This window comes from Schistocerca cancellata, chromosome 6, assembly GCF_023864275.1.
Source record: "Schistocerca cancellata isolate TAMUIC-IGC-003103 chromosome 6, iqSchCanc2.1, whole genome shotgun sequence".
NCBI lineage: Eukaryota > Metazoa > Arthropoda > Insecta > Orthoptera > Acrididae > Schistocerca > Schistocerca cancellata.
This window is the reverse complement of record NC_064631.1, coordinates 36,397,128-36,413,751: the sequence shown is the minus strand read 5'-3', so window position 1 is coordinate 36,413,751 and position 16,624 is coordinate 36,397,128.

Sequence of the window (16,624 nt, the reverse complement as noted above, 5' to 3'; positions counted from 1 at the left end):
ATCCACTGAACAGAAGGCGTTTTGTGTACAGCAGTTTGCAAAGAGTGAACCATAGATTTCAGTGCTTCGTGCTTTTAGTCTCCTTTTTGGCATTGATTCACCTGTACCGAAAAACATTAGTCACTGGTATCGATTTGAAGGGACAGGATGCTTGTGCATAGGTAAGAGTCCAGGAAGACCTCGCTCTTCCGATGACATAGTGGAAAGGATTCGGCAAACGTTTGAGCGGAGTCCACGAAAGTCTAGTCGCCAAGCAAGCAGTGAACTGAGAATTCCTCATACGACTGCGTGGCTAGTGTTAAGGCGCCGTTTGGTGTACGAATCAGACTAAAATTATTGCAAGCTCTTCGGGTTGCTGACGAAAAGGAAACGCGTTGACTTCCGCAACACTTTGCTAGAGAACATGGATGACGATACAGTTTTGCCGTGGTTAATTTTCAGTGATGAAGCAACGTTTCATGTTAGCAGTAAAGTAAACTCACATAACGAGTGCATACTGGGACTCTGGAACCCTCATGACATCACGGAGCACGAGACACACTGAAAGTGTACGTTTTTGTGCCACTTGTCGTGAAAAGATGTACGGTCCGTTCGTTTTGAGGAAAACACAATGACTGGCATAAGCTGTCTTCAAAAACTGGAGAACTGGCTTTTTCGACAACTTCAGGAACACTCCGATGACTTCAGTTTCCAAGAGGATGGAGTTCCACCACACTGGCACACCACCGTCGCCAGACATTACTCTAAGCGATTTTTTCTTGTGAGTATACCGGGTGATCCAAAAGTCGGTATAAATTTGAAAACTGAATAAATCACGGAATAATGTAGATAGAGAGGTACAAATTCAAACACATTCTTGGAATGACATGGGGTTTTATTAGAGCCAAAAAAATACAAAAGTACAAAAAATGTCGGACAGATGGCGCTTCATCTGATCAGAATAGCAATTATTAGCATAACAAAGTAAGACAAAGCAAAGATGATATTCTTTACAGGAAATGCTTAATATGTCCACCATCATTCCTCAACAATAGTTGTGAACAGCACTGTAAAGCATGTCCGGAGTTATGGTGAGGCACTGGCGTCGGATGTTGTCTTTCAGCATCCCTAGAGATGTCGGTCGATCACGATAGACTTGCTATTTCAGGTAACCCCAAAGCCAATAATCTTACAGACTAAGGTCTTGGGACCTGTGAGGCCAAACATGACGCAAGTGGCGGCTGAGCACACGATCATCACCAAACGACGAGAGCAAGAGATCTTTCACGCGTCTAGCAATATGGGGTGGAGCGCCATCCGGCATAAACATCGTACGTTCCAGCAGGTGTTTATCAGCCAGGCTGGGGATGATGAGATTCTGTAACATACCGGCGTACCTCTCACCCGTCACGGTAGCAGTTTTGGTGTCCAGCGCCATCCTTTGGACATTTTGTGAACTTTACATTGTTCTTTTTCGGTTCTAATAAAACCCCATGTCATTCCAATTTTTACTTCTCTATCTACATTATTCCGTGGTTTATTAAGTTTTCAAATTTACACTGAATTTTTGATCACCCGGTATGTGAGGGAAAGTGTGTTCACCCCTTTACCGCATGACATAGACGACCAGAATAACAGCCGCCGTGACGCCTGTAAGAGCAGACACATTTTGTAAGGTTTATGACGGATTCAGCTATCGACTAAGACACACAAAACATCAGTATATCACAGAAAACTGAGGTTTTATGAGTATTTTGCGATTCATCGCATGTTTGTAGTATGTGGAGTTTTGAAATCAGGTCATTGTTTCTGAAACATTGTGTAATATACACCGATCTGAAGATGATTATTGGTCGAAACGAGCAAGGAAGTAAAACATATAAGACATCTCGATGAGAGACTGATAGAAAAGTTAGCTCATTACATTTGACACGCCAGTATACCACAAAGTGCGCCCACTGAGTTTATCTGCAACGCGGCGGACGAGACGTTCTACGACGCGGCCTCTGGCGGTGCAGCCGCCGCTGCGCCCACCCACGTATTCCGGTGCAGGCCGCGGTGTGTGTTTCCCAGAGCGCCCTATTGTTGCGGTCGCTCTTGCAGTAAAAGCTTCGCCAGCCGCGCACCCAGCACTAGAGAAGAGAAGACGAAGAAGAAAAGGGAAGGTTCTGAGTCGCGCGTCATTACTCAGCACAGCGGTCTGCCTGCAGCGCTGCGGCGTTTCTGAGCCAGACCACTCGCTTTACGGCCACAGCCGCCATACCGCGACCTTCTGTTCGTATTTGGCAGTGGAGCCCCTTGGCGGGAACAGCTGAATAGTAAAAATGCATATGTATGAAGGCTCTCAGTAAATCGACATTCGCTTCCACTCCCTTGACATGTAACAGTGCCAAAAAGAAATGGAGGGCGATCGAGCAAGATTAAAGTGCATCGCGGCTAGATATTTTTTTATTTTTTTTATTTTTTTTTGCATTCCGAGCTGCTGCGACCTCTTTCAGCGTACTGGTCCCGTAGTCTGACTAGATTATCTCAAGAAATCCTAATGCCTGCTCTACTATCTTCAGATGTCTGTAGCCTCGGTCATGCAAAGTACTTTTTGGAGCCGGAAGCTTGGCGCCATTGTACTTACATTCCGACTTGATCTGGTTTGACTGGGAGCGCTGGAGTTTCAAATACTAGAACTGCCCTCTGCTTTTGTCAGAAGTTTTTCATTCATTTGGATACAAAAAGAATTGCCGGCCGGAGTGGCCGAGTGGTTCTAGGCGCTACAGACTAGAAACGCGCGACCGCTACGGTCGCAGGTTCGAATCCTGCCTCGAGCATGAGTGTGTGTCATGTCCTTAGGTTAGTTAGGTTTAAGTAGTCCTAAGGTCTAGGGGATTGATGACCTCAGAAGTTAAGTCCATAGTGCTCAGAACCATTTGAACCATTTCTTGAACTCCGAGAACCATTGTGTTTCTCTCTGCTTTAGAGGAACTAGAAATGCGTGGAATAAGAAAATTGTTTATAAATTAACGCCTTTCTTTATAACGCATGGGAAGAAAACACCAAAATCTACACATTTTAGTTCAAAAACGTTCAAATGTGTGCGAAATCTTATGGGACTTAACTGCTAAGGTCATCAGTCCCTAAACTTACACACTACTTAACCTGAATTATCCTAAGGACAAACACACACACACACACACACACACACACACCCATTTCCGAGGGAGGACTCGAACCTCCACCGGGAACAGCCGCACAGTCCGTGACTGTAGCGCCCCCAGACCGCTCGGCTAATCCCGCGCGGCCACATTTTAGTAAATTAAACTCACAATCCGCATTTTTCTACTTTATGTGATGGCTGACCTCGGGAACTACACTAGGAATTTTGCCACACAAAAGAAAGAGGTACACTGTATGGTGCAGGTTAGTCACCTGTCGGGAAGCGTGTTCTCACTCCTTATACATTGGCCCCTTTCCTTGCGTATATGTGCACTTGTAGAGAGGGTATGAGTGTACTGGATGCTTGTATAGTATACTGCTAGGTTTGTGTTGTACTATGATGATGATGGCGAGAGAAGGTAAAGGTGAAACCCGATGCCGGCGCAGAACCTACTCCTCTCGAATAGGGGCCGCCGAGCTTAATGTCCACATATGACGGAGACATCATCAAAAGTGTCACGTGGACTCGCATCAAGAGATACTGCGAAGAATTTTCGAATTTAAAGCAGGACACTGGCGCAAAATCTGGCGATTTGTCACCCAAATACTGATGGTGAAAATTTCTTCCACCACCAGAATTCGAGTGTGTGTGTGTGTGTGTGTGTGTGTGTGTGTGTGTTGGGGTTTATAGGCGCTCAACGTTGAGGTTATCAGCGCCCTGACACACGTTAAAGGGAACGAATGTGGACAGACCTAATAAAACAAAAGCACACACGCAAAGAAAACAGGAAAAGAAGGAAAATGCTACATAAGAAATTAGAACGTAAGGAAAGGAAAAACGTGGCAACAAGAATGCCACAGTAAATTGTCATTAGCTGGCCACTTACATAAAATATAGGCGAGTTTGTCACACAGTGAGCAAATTAAGATTCTCTCCCTAAAATCTTTGTAAAAACATTTGACATGGCACAGAACTATAAAACTTTAACCACATCCGTCCGAGTGTTGCCTAAAAGAGATGGCAGGTCCGCTGGTAAGTCAGCCGCGGCCCGCTCGTCAGAAAATAAAACGCAATCCAATAAAACTCGGCGCACAGTGACCTGGACGCCACAAGCACCACACATTGGAGGGTCCTCCGGCCGGAGCAGGAAGCCATGCGTCATAGGGCTGTGGCCTATCCGAAGCCCAGTGAGGAGAACCTCGTCCCGTTGACGGGGCTGAAAGGAAGCACACCACACACGCGTTGTGGGATTGACTATCGAACCCACTGTCACCGAATCAAGCATTAGCTATAGTGATGGATATTTCAACAGCTGGTAGTCTTAAGATCTGTGGGCATCTTCCATATTTATCTCACGGTTGCAATACCCAAAACAGACAGGTAATTTTTCAGAATAAATGAAACTGCGCTAGCGACAGATATCATCGAATAGGTATTTATTGTTCTGTAACTATTATGGGAGTCTAAGTCCACACCTTGTGCAAATTTTGTGAATATAAAGTTTTATTCTTACAAATATACAGTTTTACAGCACAAAGTACTCAAAATACGAATACATAGAAAAAATACGGAATTCCCAGACAGATGGAACACTGGATATTCTACGTTAGACCAACTGACAATTGCAGTGGCTAGAGTGGCATCTGGCCATCGCTTCATTTAGTCAAGATGCGCAAAACACATTTATTTTTTCTCGAATTCAATACAGTACCACATAACTAGTTACTAGATCACACCTGTAATATTCAGCATTCTCTAAAGCGTCTAATCTGAACGGCTTGTCGTCCTGGTTTAACGTCCGCTAAAGGCCACACTACAGACAAACATCTTCAGAAAAGACTTCCAGACAATTTTAGACATTAAGAAATTTCTCTTTTTCAAAAATTCTTCTTTTTGCTATTTCCAGTCTACGTATCATATCCTCTACTTCGACCACCGTCACTTGTTTCTTTCTGGCCAAAAAATAAAACTCTTTTAACTATATATAGTAGTTCATTTCCTCATCTAATTTCCTGAGCATCGGGTGATTTAATTCGACTATACTCGGTTACACACTTACTGATATTCGTCTTACGACTTCTCTACAAGACACTACTACCCATTTAGTTCCATAAAACATTGCTCTTCCAACGCCTTTGTCGTCTCTGACAGAGATACAGTGCCATCGGCAAATCAAAAAGTTTTATTTCTTCCCCTGAACATTAACTATTTTCCAAGATTTCTCCTCGGTTTTCTTTACTATCTTCTCCACGTACATATTATCTAACATCGGTGATTCCGGTATGCTACAAAAATAAGAGAAGATTAAGCAGCGTTTTCTTATTCAGATGTCGCATCTCCATTTTGCTTGCTTGTGAGCACGTCATGTTATGCCTCGTACAGCAGGAGGAAACGTATATCAACACCTGTAGGAAAGCAACAGTATCGTGGCCTATGAACACTGCACTTTATCGTTCCTCAATATTACTGTCATTAGAATGTGGCATCAGTGGATTCAGAGGGGCCAACCTCAACATATGTTCAGTTCGTTGTATTCATTACACTCAAAACATCCTACAACGCATCTAATACAGTCATTTAAGTGGACAACGTGAAATACTTTTATGGCAAAATGCTCTTACGTTGTCTCGTAGTCTTTGTGGTAATGCACTGTGGCCGAATTAAATCGATCGATGCTGCGGAATTAGAGTAACATCTGAGTTTTCTTCTTTGGAAAGCAAAACCAGTGAAGATCGCTGAAACAAAGAGGGTACTAAATGCAGACTGGCAATAGAACGGAATTCATTTCATAAGGGTAGAAATTTGTTAACATAGAATGCCAATTTAAATGTTACAATGTCTTTTCTGAAAGCATTTAGTTTTGTCATATGTTTCCCACTGCGTGTATTCCATGACTCACATGCGACTCAAAGGCTTTTACAACACCCAGCTATGGCAGCCAGGAGCAGAAGTAGGAGCAGACACACATTGCACAAAACCAAATCTGCTGAAGGGAGTGCATGTTCTAACAACTCAAATTTCACATTCTTTGTTTTATCCTCAAGAAATGCGTTCATGAAGAAGAAAATTTTTTTAACAACGAATACAAGTGTAATTGATAGGGATTCCTTTCTGGAGGTATTTGTCTGGAGTGTAGACTCGTATAGAAGTGAAATGAGACAATTAACGGTTCAGACAAATTGTGAATAAAGGTCTTTGAAGTGTGGTGCTACGGAAGAATACTGAAGATTGAATGAATGGATCGAGTAACTAACGAGTGTTGCAGAGTTGAACAAGGGGTGAGAAAGGTTATTGGCACAGTTTGGCTAGAAGTAGCAATAGCTTGATGGGATAAATCTTGAAGCGAGAAGGATTTGTTAATTTGGCAATAAAGGACTTTGGAATAAAAAATCTTTGAGAAGAAACCTTGACTATATTCAAATGGTTCAGATGGCTCTAAGCACTATGGGACTTAACATCTGAGGTCATCAGCCCCCTAGACTTAGAACTACTTAAACGTAACTAACCGAGCTATACTTGGAAAAGGCCGGGTGCTTCTGGAATATTTCAGTTAGATTATATCATGCTCAGACAGATCTGATATCAGATACTGGATTGTAAGGCGTACCCAGGTGCAGGTATACACTCAGATCACAACATAGTAGTGATGAAGAGTAGGCTGAAGTTTAAGAGGTTAGTCGGGAAAAATCAATAAGCAAAGAAATGGGGTGCGGAAGTACTAAGGAATGACGAGATACGGTTGAAGTTCTCTAACGCTATAGATACAGCAACAACGAATAGCAGAGTAGGCAGTACACTTAACGAGGAATGGACATCTCTAAAAAGGGCGATAACAGATGTTTGGAAGGAAAGCATAGGTACAAAGAACGTAACTGCGAAGAAACCATGGGTAACACAAGAAATACTTAAATTGATCGATGAAAGGAGAAAGTACAAAAATGTTCCGGGAGACTCAGTAATACAGAAATACAAGTCGTTGAGGAATGAAATAAATAGTAAGTGCAGGGAAGCTAAGACGAAAAGGCTGCATGAAAAATGTGAAGAAATCGAAAAAGACGTTATCGTCGGTAGGAGTGGCAGCATACAGGAAAGTCAAAACAACCTTCGGTGAGATTACAAGCAAGGGTGATAATATTAAGAGTGCAACGAGAATTTCACTGTTAAATTCAGAGCAGAGAGTGGATAGGTGGAAAGAATACACTGAAAGCCTCTATGAAGGAGAAGATTTTTCTGATGTGATATTAGAAACAGAGCTATATTTAGAAGACATAGGGGCCCCAGTATTAGAATCAGAATTTAAAAGAGCTTTGGAGGACTTAAGATCAAATAAGGCATAAGGGATAGACAACACTCCATGAGAATTTCTAAAATCATTGGGGGAAGTAGCAACAAAACTACTATTCACGTTGGTGTGTATAATGTATGAGTCTGGTGACATACCATCTGACTCGGAAAAACATTATCCACACAATTCCGACGACGGCAAGGGCTGACAAGTGCGAGATTTATCGCACAATCAGCTTAACAGCTCATGCATCCAAGTTTCTGACAAGAATAATATACAGAAGAATAGAAAAGAAAATTGAGGATGCGCTACATGACGATCAGTTTGGCTTTTGGAAAGCTAAAAGCACGAGAGAGAGAATTTTCCGGCCTGAGATAAGCATTCGACAGCGTAAAATAGTGCAAAATGTTAGAAATTCTGAGAAAAATAGGTGTAAACTATATGGAGAGACAGGTCGTATACAATATGTACAAGAGCCAAAAGAGATGATAAGAGTGGGCGACCAAGAACGAAGTGCTCGTATTAAAAAGAGTGTAAGACAAGGATGTAGTCTTTCGTCCCAACTGTTCAATCTGTACATCGAGGAAGCAATGATGGAAATAAAAGAAACGTTTGGGAGTAGGAATAAAATTCAAGGTGAAAGGAAATCAATGACACGATTTGCTGATGACGTTGCTGTCCTGAGTGAAAGTGAAGAAGAATTACATGATCTGTTGAATGGAATGAACAGTCTAATGAGTACACAGTATGGATTGAGAGTATATGGAAAAAAGACGAAGGAAATGAGAAATAGTAGAAATGAGAACAGCGATAAACTTAAAATCAGGATCGATAGTCACGAAGTAGATTAAGTTAAGGAGTTCTGCTACGTAGGCAGTAAAATAAACAGTGACTGACGGAGCAAGGAGGACATCAAAAGCAGACTATCAATGGCAGAAAGGGCATTCCTGGCCAAGAGAAGTCTGCTAATATCCAATATCGGCCGTAATTTGAGGGAGAAATTTCTGAGAGTTTACGTCTGGAGTAGAGCATTGTATGGAAGTGAAATACGGAGTGTGGGAAAACCGGAACAACAAATAATTGGGGCATTTGAGATATGGGGCTACAGACGAATGTTGAAAATTAGGTGGACTGATAAGGTAGGGAATGAGGAGGTTCTGCGCAGAATCGGAGAGGAATGGAACATTTGGAAAACACTGATAAGGAGAAGGGACGGGATGATAGGACATATGTTAAGACATGTGGGAATGACTGCCGTCGTACTAGAGGGAGCTGTAGAGAGCAAAAACTGTAGAGGACGCCAGAGGTTGGAATACATCCAGCAAATAATTGAGGACTTTGGTTGCAAGTGCTACTCTGAGATGAAGAGGTTGACACAGGAGAGGAATTCGTGGCGGGCCGCATCAAACCTGTCAGAAGACTGATGAGCCACCCCCCCAAAAAATTTCTGTTTACCAATAAAAGTAAAACGCCAAACGTTTTACGCTGTTGTCCGATAATGTTTGTAGTAATTTCGATGGGAAATACAGTAACGAAAAAAAAATCGCAACATCATGGAGGAGTTGCGCTACATATACGACAGTTTGGTAGGCGTGTTTGTGCGTCTGAAAGACAATATCTGTTCAAATTTTGCGTCAGAGCCATAAGAGGTGGTGCTAGTAGCGCCGTTATGAGGATGCAAACCAGGATTCAATCAAATTCATTCTGTAATGGTCGTGAGCATTGAGATTGCACGCCGGTCGGGGTGGCCGAACGGTTCTAGGCGCTTCAGTCTGGAACCGCGCGACCGCTACGGTCACAGGTTCGAATCCTGCCTCGGGAAAGGATGTGTGTGATATTCGTAGGTTAGTTAGGTTTAAGTAGTTCTAAGTTCTAGGGGACTAATGACCTCAGATGTTAAGTCCCATAGTGCTCAGAGCCATTTGAACCATTTTTTGAGATTGCACGTGGTGAACCGATGTTAGTCAAGAATGCCCTTAAGACGGCATACAATGACGTTATCACCAACTCACTGACTTTGAATGGTGTCATCTAATACGTCAACGAGAGGCTGAATGTTCCTTCCGAGATATTGCAGAAGTACTTCGCAGGAATGCAGCGACTGTGCATGATTATTGACGGCGGAGGTCACAAGAATGTACGGTCGCAATGCCAAGTGGCATTACCGAATAGGAAGAACACTGTTCTGAGTATGGCTCTGGCGCATCGTATCACATCTGCAGCAACAATTTGAACATTGGTTACTTCAAGGACGGCTCCGAACCAGTCGCAGTGTAGAGCGCTTTCCACTGACGCCATACAACCAACATTTGCGGCTTCAGTGGCGTCAAGCGAGAGGTCATTGGAGGGCAGGATGGAAGTCTTGTGTTTGCTGATGAAAGCTTTTTCTGCCTTGGTGTCAGTGATATCCTTGTGTTGATTAGGAGGAGGTCAGTTGGCGGTCTGCAACCAATCTGTCTGTGTGCTGGACACGTTGGACCTAACCTTGGAGTTACGGTCTGGGGTGAGGTTTAGTAGGACAGTAGGAGTATTCTCGCGGCTATCCCACGCACCCTGGCTGGAAATTTGTACGTCAATCTGATGACTCGTCCTGTTGTGGTGCCATTCGTGAACAGCATTCCAGAGGGTGTTTTCCAACAGGATAAACCTCGCCCACATGCCGCTGTTATAACCCAACATGCTCTACAGAGTGTCGACATATTGCCTTGGCTTGCTGGACACCACGTGTGTCTCCAATTGAGCACATATGGGACATCGTCATACGACATCTCCAGCGTCGTCCACTTACAGCATTAACCGTCCCTGTAATGACCATGTGCAAGAGATACGGAACTCCATCCCACAAATTGACATCTGGCACCTGTAGAATACAATGCATGCCCGACTGCATGTTTGCATTCACCATCCTGGGGGATACACCGGTTATTAATGTACCAACATTTCACATTTGCAGTAGCTAATCTCGCGCTTTCATTAGTCCGTGATCTTGCGATGTTAATCACTTAAATATGTTACCTAGACAAATGTAGTCTCGAAATTTCATTACGATATATTAATTTTTTTCTAGTGTAATTGGAAGGAAGGAAGTTTGAAAATACGGTCAACACGGCGCCAGAGACGAAGGGAAACAGTTGCGTTTTTCTTCAGAAGTACTGCCACAAGGAACCGCCTGCGATGTTTCTGTGCACCACGCACGGGAAGCTGGGGCCGACACGCCCCTTACTTTCTCCTCCTCGGGCGCCACCCCTGGGAAATCAGCCCGCAACTGTGCCAAACGGCCTTCGCCAATCTGCGAGCCCATTCGCCGCTAAACCCACCAATTCTCGCTACACTTATTGTCTGCGCGCTGCCTCCGAATCTGGAACACCTGTAAGACGCTGTCCGATCGAATTCCCTCGTCATAAATATTTTCCTGAGTCTTTCGTTATCTGCTAAAGGCAAAGCCTGAGAGTGGTTTAAAGCAGCGATCGACACAACCATACGTCTGGAAACCGGCGTTCGAGAAACGTTTATCATCTTCAATGCATCCATATTGGCTCCGAGTGCGAATTAGATACTGAACGATATACATTATTATTTTTTTGACCTTTAAGTACTTACCGTCTATATAAAACTGAATTTAAGCATCATGTGGTTTTCCACACGCTTTTTGCCTGAATTTATTAAGGCATCATCAGTCTCCTTTTACACACACACATTTTCATTTGTATGCGACACGGAGCACTTTCAACTTACATAATCTGATGTTGCACATGTAAGTCAGGAACAGTTCAGTGCAAGAGCAAAAATTATTACACAATGTCAGAGGTTTCCAATTTACTCAACATTTATTGTTGTAACAATATGTGTGGAGAAGACTACATGAAATGATTACATTGGCATATCAATAACACGATCGGTTTTGAGGTCTCAGGTGTCTTTCGATGCTCAAACACCCGTATTAGTAAGTGATTAAGTCTCCACCGGCGCCAGTGCAGCCGCTGACTGGCATCCAGTATATCGTGCAAATGGCGAATACTGTCCTGGAATACGCTATGCCACGCCTGTTCGACTTGTTCACGTAGTTTTGTGAGAGTTGTTCGTTGAAGAGTCATACTAGCCTCTTTTTGACCCACCACATGCCGTGCACGACTGGAGATGAAACTGGACCTCGTGCTGGCCAGGGAGGGAACGTGCTGCACTTCTTGCGGAGCACGTTGAGTCTCACGGGCATTGTGTGGGCGAGTATTATCCTGTTGGAAACGCACATCACCTTGCTGTTACAATAATCGCAAGGGAATGGGTCTAGCAACATTCTGCACATACCGAGCACTGGTTAGCATCCCCTCCAGAAACTCCAAAGGTGAACGAGAGTTGCAGCTTATCGCACCCCAGAGTATAAGTCATGGGACGGGGCCTATGTGTCTTGGACGAAAGCACTCTGAGTCAGCGATGACGAGGTCTACGTCGAAGGCGCAAACGATCATCACCAGTGTGCAGGCAGAATGTCCTTTCATCGCTGAAGACCGCGGCTCGCCATTCGATCTTACAAGTGATACTCTAACAGCACTATTCGAATCGTGCCGTTGGTGCTGTGGAAGATGGGTTAGAGGTCAGAGTGCCCTTAGTCCAATCACTAAAAAGCGGTTCGCCACAGTTCGTGTTGACATGTCGGCGCTCACAAGCTCTCTTACCTGTGCTGTGTTAGTTGTACGATCTATCACTGCTGCCGTTGCAATACGACGATCTTGCTTGGCGTCTGTGTTTCGTTGACGTTCAGAACCTCGTGTACAGGTGTGCGAATGTTCAAGTGACCACTGATATCAGCAAATGGCGCTCTGGTAGCTATGCCACTACTGTATCTTTTGGCGCACGGTGCTGAAAGCATTGTGAAGCACGTCTACTATTCCCCACATACAGGGTGTTTCAAAAATGACCGGTATATTTGAAACGGTAATAAAAACTAAACGAGCAGCGATAGAAATACACCGTTTGTTGCAATATGCTTGGGACATTTTCAGGCAGACAAACTTTCGAAATTACAGTAGTCACAACTGTCAACAACAGATGGCGCTGCGGTCTGGGAAACTCTATAGTACGATATTTCCCACATATCCACCATGCGTAGCAATAATATGGCGTAGTCTCTGAATGAAATTACCCGAAACCTTTGACAACGTGTCTAGGGGAATGGCTTCACATGCAGATGAGATGTACTGCTTCAGCTGTTCAATTGTTTCTGGATTCTGGCGGTACACCTGGTCTTTCAAGTGTCCCCACAGAAAGAAGTCACAGGGGTTCATGTCTGGCGAATAGGGAGGCCAATCCACGCCGCCTCCTGTATGTTTCGGATAGCCCAAAGCAATCACACGATCATCGAAATATTCATTCAGGAAATTAAAGACGTCGGCCGTGCGATGTGGCCGGGCACCATCTTGCATAAACCACGAGGAGTTTGCAGTGTCGTCTAAGGCAGTTTACACCGACACAAATTCACGAAGAATGTCCAGATAGCGTGATGCAGTAATCGTTTCGGATCTGGAAAATGGGCCAATGATTCCTTTGGAAGAAATGGCGGCCCAGACCAGTACTTTTTGAGGTTGCAGGGACGATGGGACTGCAACATGGGGCTTTTCGGTTCCCCATATGCGCCAGTTCTGTTTATTGACGAAGCCGTCCAGGTAAAAATAAGCTTCGTCAGTAAACCAAATGCTGCCCACATGCATATCGCCGTCATCAATCCTGTGCACTATATCGTTAGCGAATGTCTCTCGTGCAGCAATGGTTGCGGCACTGAGGGGTTGCCGCATTTGAATTTTGTATGGATAGAGGTGTAAACTCTGGCGCATGAGACGATACGTGGACGTTGGCGTCATTTGGACCGCAGCTGCAACACGGCGAACGGAAACCCGAGGCCGCTGTCGGAATACCTGCTGCACTAGCTGCGCGTTGCCCTCTGTGGTTGCCGTACGCGGTCGCCCTACCTTTCCAGCACGTTCATCCGTCACGTTCCCAGTCCGTTGAAATTTTTCAAACAGATCCTTAATTGTATCGCTTTTCGGTCCTTTGGTTACATTAAACCTCCGTTGAAAACTTCGTCTTGTTGCAACAACACTGTGTTCTAGGCGGTGGAAATCCAACACCAGAAAAATCCTCTGTTCTAAGGAATAAACCATGTTGTCCACAGCACACTTGCACGTTGTGAACAGCACACGCTTACAGCAGAAAGACGATGTACAGAATGGCGCACCCACAGACTGCGTTGTCTTCTATATCTTTCACATCACTTGCAGCGCCATCTGTTGTTGAAAATTGTAACTACTGTCATTTCGAAAGTTTGTCCGCCTGAAAATGTACTGTTGTCCCAAGCATATTGCAACAAACGGTGTATTTCTATCGCTGCTCGTTTAGTTTTTATTGCCGTTTTAAATATACCGGTCATTTCTGAAACACCCTGTAGCACATGCTGTCATGAAAACGGCATCAACATCGTCTTTCAAGGTGTACTATTTTTTTTTTCCCCGGCAGTGTGTAGGTAGAGACGTAAAGACACACATGTCTGAAATGGCATGGGAAACAAATGACGCTGCACAGCAACGTATCAGTGACGCCACATGGGAAAACAAATAAATGCATAATTTGGGCTACCGAATATCCAAGAATCGTCGTGGAAACCGCACCGCAAGACAACAAAGTTACGATGTAGTGTGGATTTACCACATCAGTCGTGACCGGACCCTTTTTCTTCGAGGTAATGCGCTGATTTTCTGACTGTCAGCGTGACGGCTGCAGGTTACGCCGATATGCCATAGAATCGCATCATCCCTAGCCTAGCTGATAAAGACCCGCTGGAGGAAGGCGCTGCACCCAATATTGCTACACGTGTCATAGATCTCTTGCATATTGTACGTTGCACATTGGATGTTGAGGATCGCGTGCTGAATTGCCACTTACGTCGTGCTTGTCCTCGCAAGTGCCCAAACCTCAATCCACGTAAGTACTGGTTGTGCGGTTGCCTGAAGTCTTAGGTCTACCGCGATCCTCCGAGCTTATTAGGATTGCTAAAAGACAGCCGGCGGCACCTCCTCACCATGCCTACTGATAAGCTGTTCAGTGATATTCACAACATTGTCCCTGTACTACAGGTATTGTTGATGAATGACGGCAGACATGTTGAGCATTTGTCTTAAATAACATCTTTGCTAAAAATCAATTGTTACGCTGATTATTGCTTTTGAACTAATTATTGCACTTGTATCATATGAAGCGCTGGTCATTTTGTGCGCTTTTGGTTTAAATAAAACCCAATGTCATTTAAAGCATTTGTGTCGATATGTACCTCTCTACCTACATTACTCTTTGAAGTATTGAATTTTCAAAGGCCAACGGACTTTTCGGTCATCCTGTATCTTACTATCGTTCTACATACATGATTGTTGAGCGACTCGTGAAGCTGGTGTTCTGGCTGTATGACCAAAGTAACCATCTGGATATATGTATGCAACGCAGAATCGTCCCACCAGGTGTCACGAGATGCGGACCCACCAAGATAAAAGGAGGCGAGGAGCAGAGCGTTGTCCGTAGAGAAACAGTAACAGTGGAACTGATGGATAAGGACAGTTGAGAGATTTCGAATGTGGACTGTAGCGGCCGTCACGAAAATAGCCATCTCGAAGTCATCTCTCAGTAGCACAGTATTGACACTTAACGATTTCAAATGTTAGTAAAAATTTGGAAAAAATATTAGACATGTGTCTTTAAACTTGAATATGACGGAGCACTTTCCAAAAGAAAATTGTTGCCAGCTGCCACGGAAAACAAATAAAACTGACTGTACAAGAAATTTTGGAGAAACATTTTTTTTTTTACTTCAGCCAGTAAAGGAAAAGGGGCCTATTACATATTCTCACTTAAATAATATGAACATTCTCAAAGTTCAAAGATTCACGTGGTTAGTTGGTTGATTCGCTGGAGGGGGCCAAACACCAAGGCGGGTGGTCCCATCGGATTAGGGAGGGATGGGGACGGAGGTCGGCCGAGCCGTTTCAAAGGAACTGTACCGGTGTTTACCTGAAGGGATTTAGGGAAATGACTGAAAACCTGAAACAGGATGGCCGGACGCGGATTTGAACCGTCGTCCTCCCGCATGCGAGTGCAGTGTGCTATCCATTGCGCCATCTCCCCTAGTAGATGCATGTGATACACATTTTATCATGAAAATAAACAAACAAATAAAAGTGTTCAGAGATAAAATATAAAATACCGCAAGGGATGTGGAATTGTTTCCTGTACCGTATGTGTAGCGAAAAATGTTGTGCTGATGCATTTGCGTTCTCTTGGCTCTCGTACAAACTTCCGGCGGGAAAGTTGTTAAAACTGCGAAGTTAATTCTGGTAACAACTGTGACGTCATTACTGTATCGTGTGACGTAGGAACGCATTTTATTTACGAGTGACTCCTTGTGCGGCAGCGGGCGAGTTCTTGTATGCTGGCGTCAGGATTTTTTGTTTCGACGGCTCGCCTTGATATTACCGTGAGTATCCCCAACCTGCTTGCCCGGCTAGCGCCGCGGTGTAGCGCGCTGCTTCCCGGGCTGTATAAGGCGTGCGGTCCCCGGCGTCGAGGTCCGGTGTGCCGGCCAGCCTGTCAATGGTTTTTAATGCGGTTTTCCATCTACCTCGGCAATCACGGCTGGTTTCCCTTATTCGCCCTGAGTTACACAATGTCGGCGATTGCTGCGTAAACACTGTCTCCACCTATGCGTACACCATAATTACTCTACCACGCAAACATTTGAGGTTACACTCCTCTGGTTTGAGACAAGAGGGAATAATAAGAGTGGACGATCAAGAACAAAGTGCTCGTATTAAGAAGGGTGTAAGACAAGGCTGTAGCCTTTCGCCCCTACTCTTCAATCTGTACATCGAGGAAGCAATGATGGAAATAAAAAAAAGGGTTCAGGAGTGGAATTAAAATACAAGGTGAAAGGATATCAATGATACGATTCGCTGATGACATTGCTATCCTGAGGGAAAGTGAAGAAGAATTAAATGATCTGCTGAACGGAATGAACAGTCTAATGAGTACGCAGTATGGTTTGAGAGTAAATCGGAGAAAGACGAAGGTAATGAGAAGTAGTAGAAATGAGAACAGCGAGAAACTTAACATCAGGATTGATGGTCACGAAGTCAATGAAGTTAAGGAATTCTGCTACCTAGGCAGTAAAATAACCA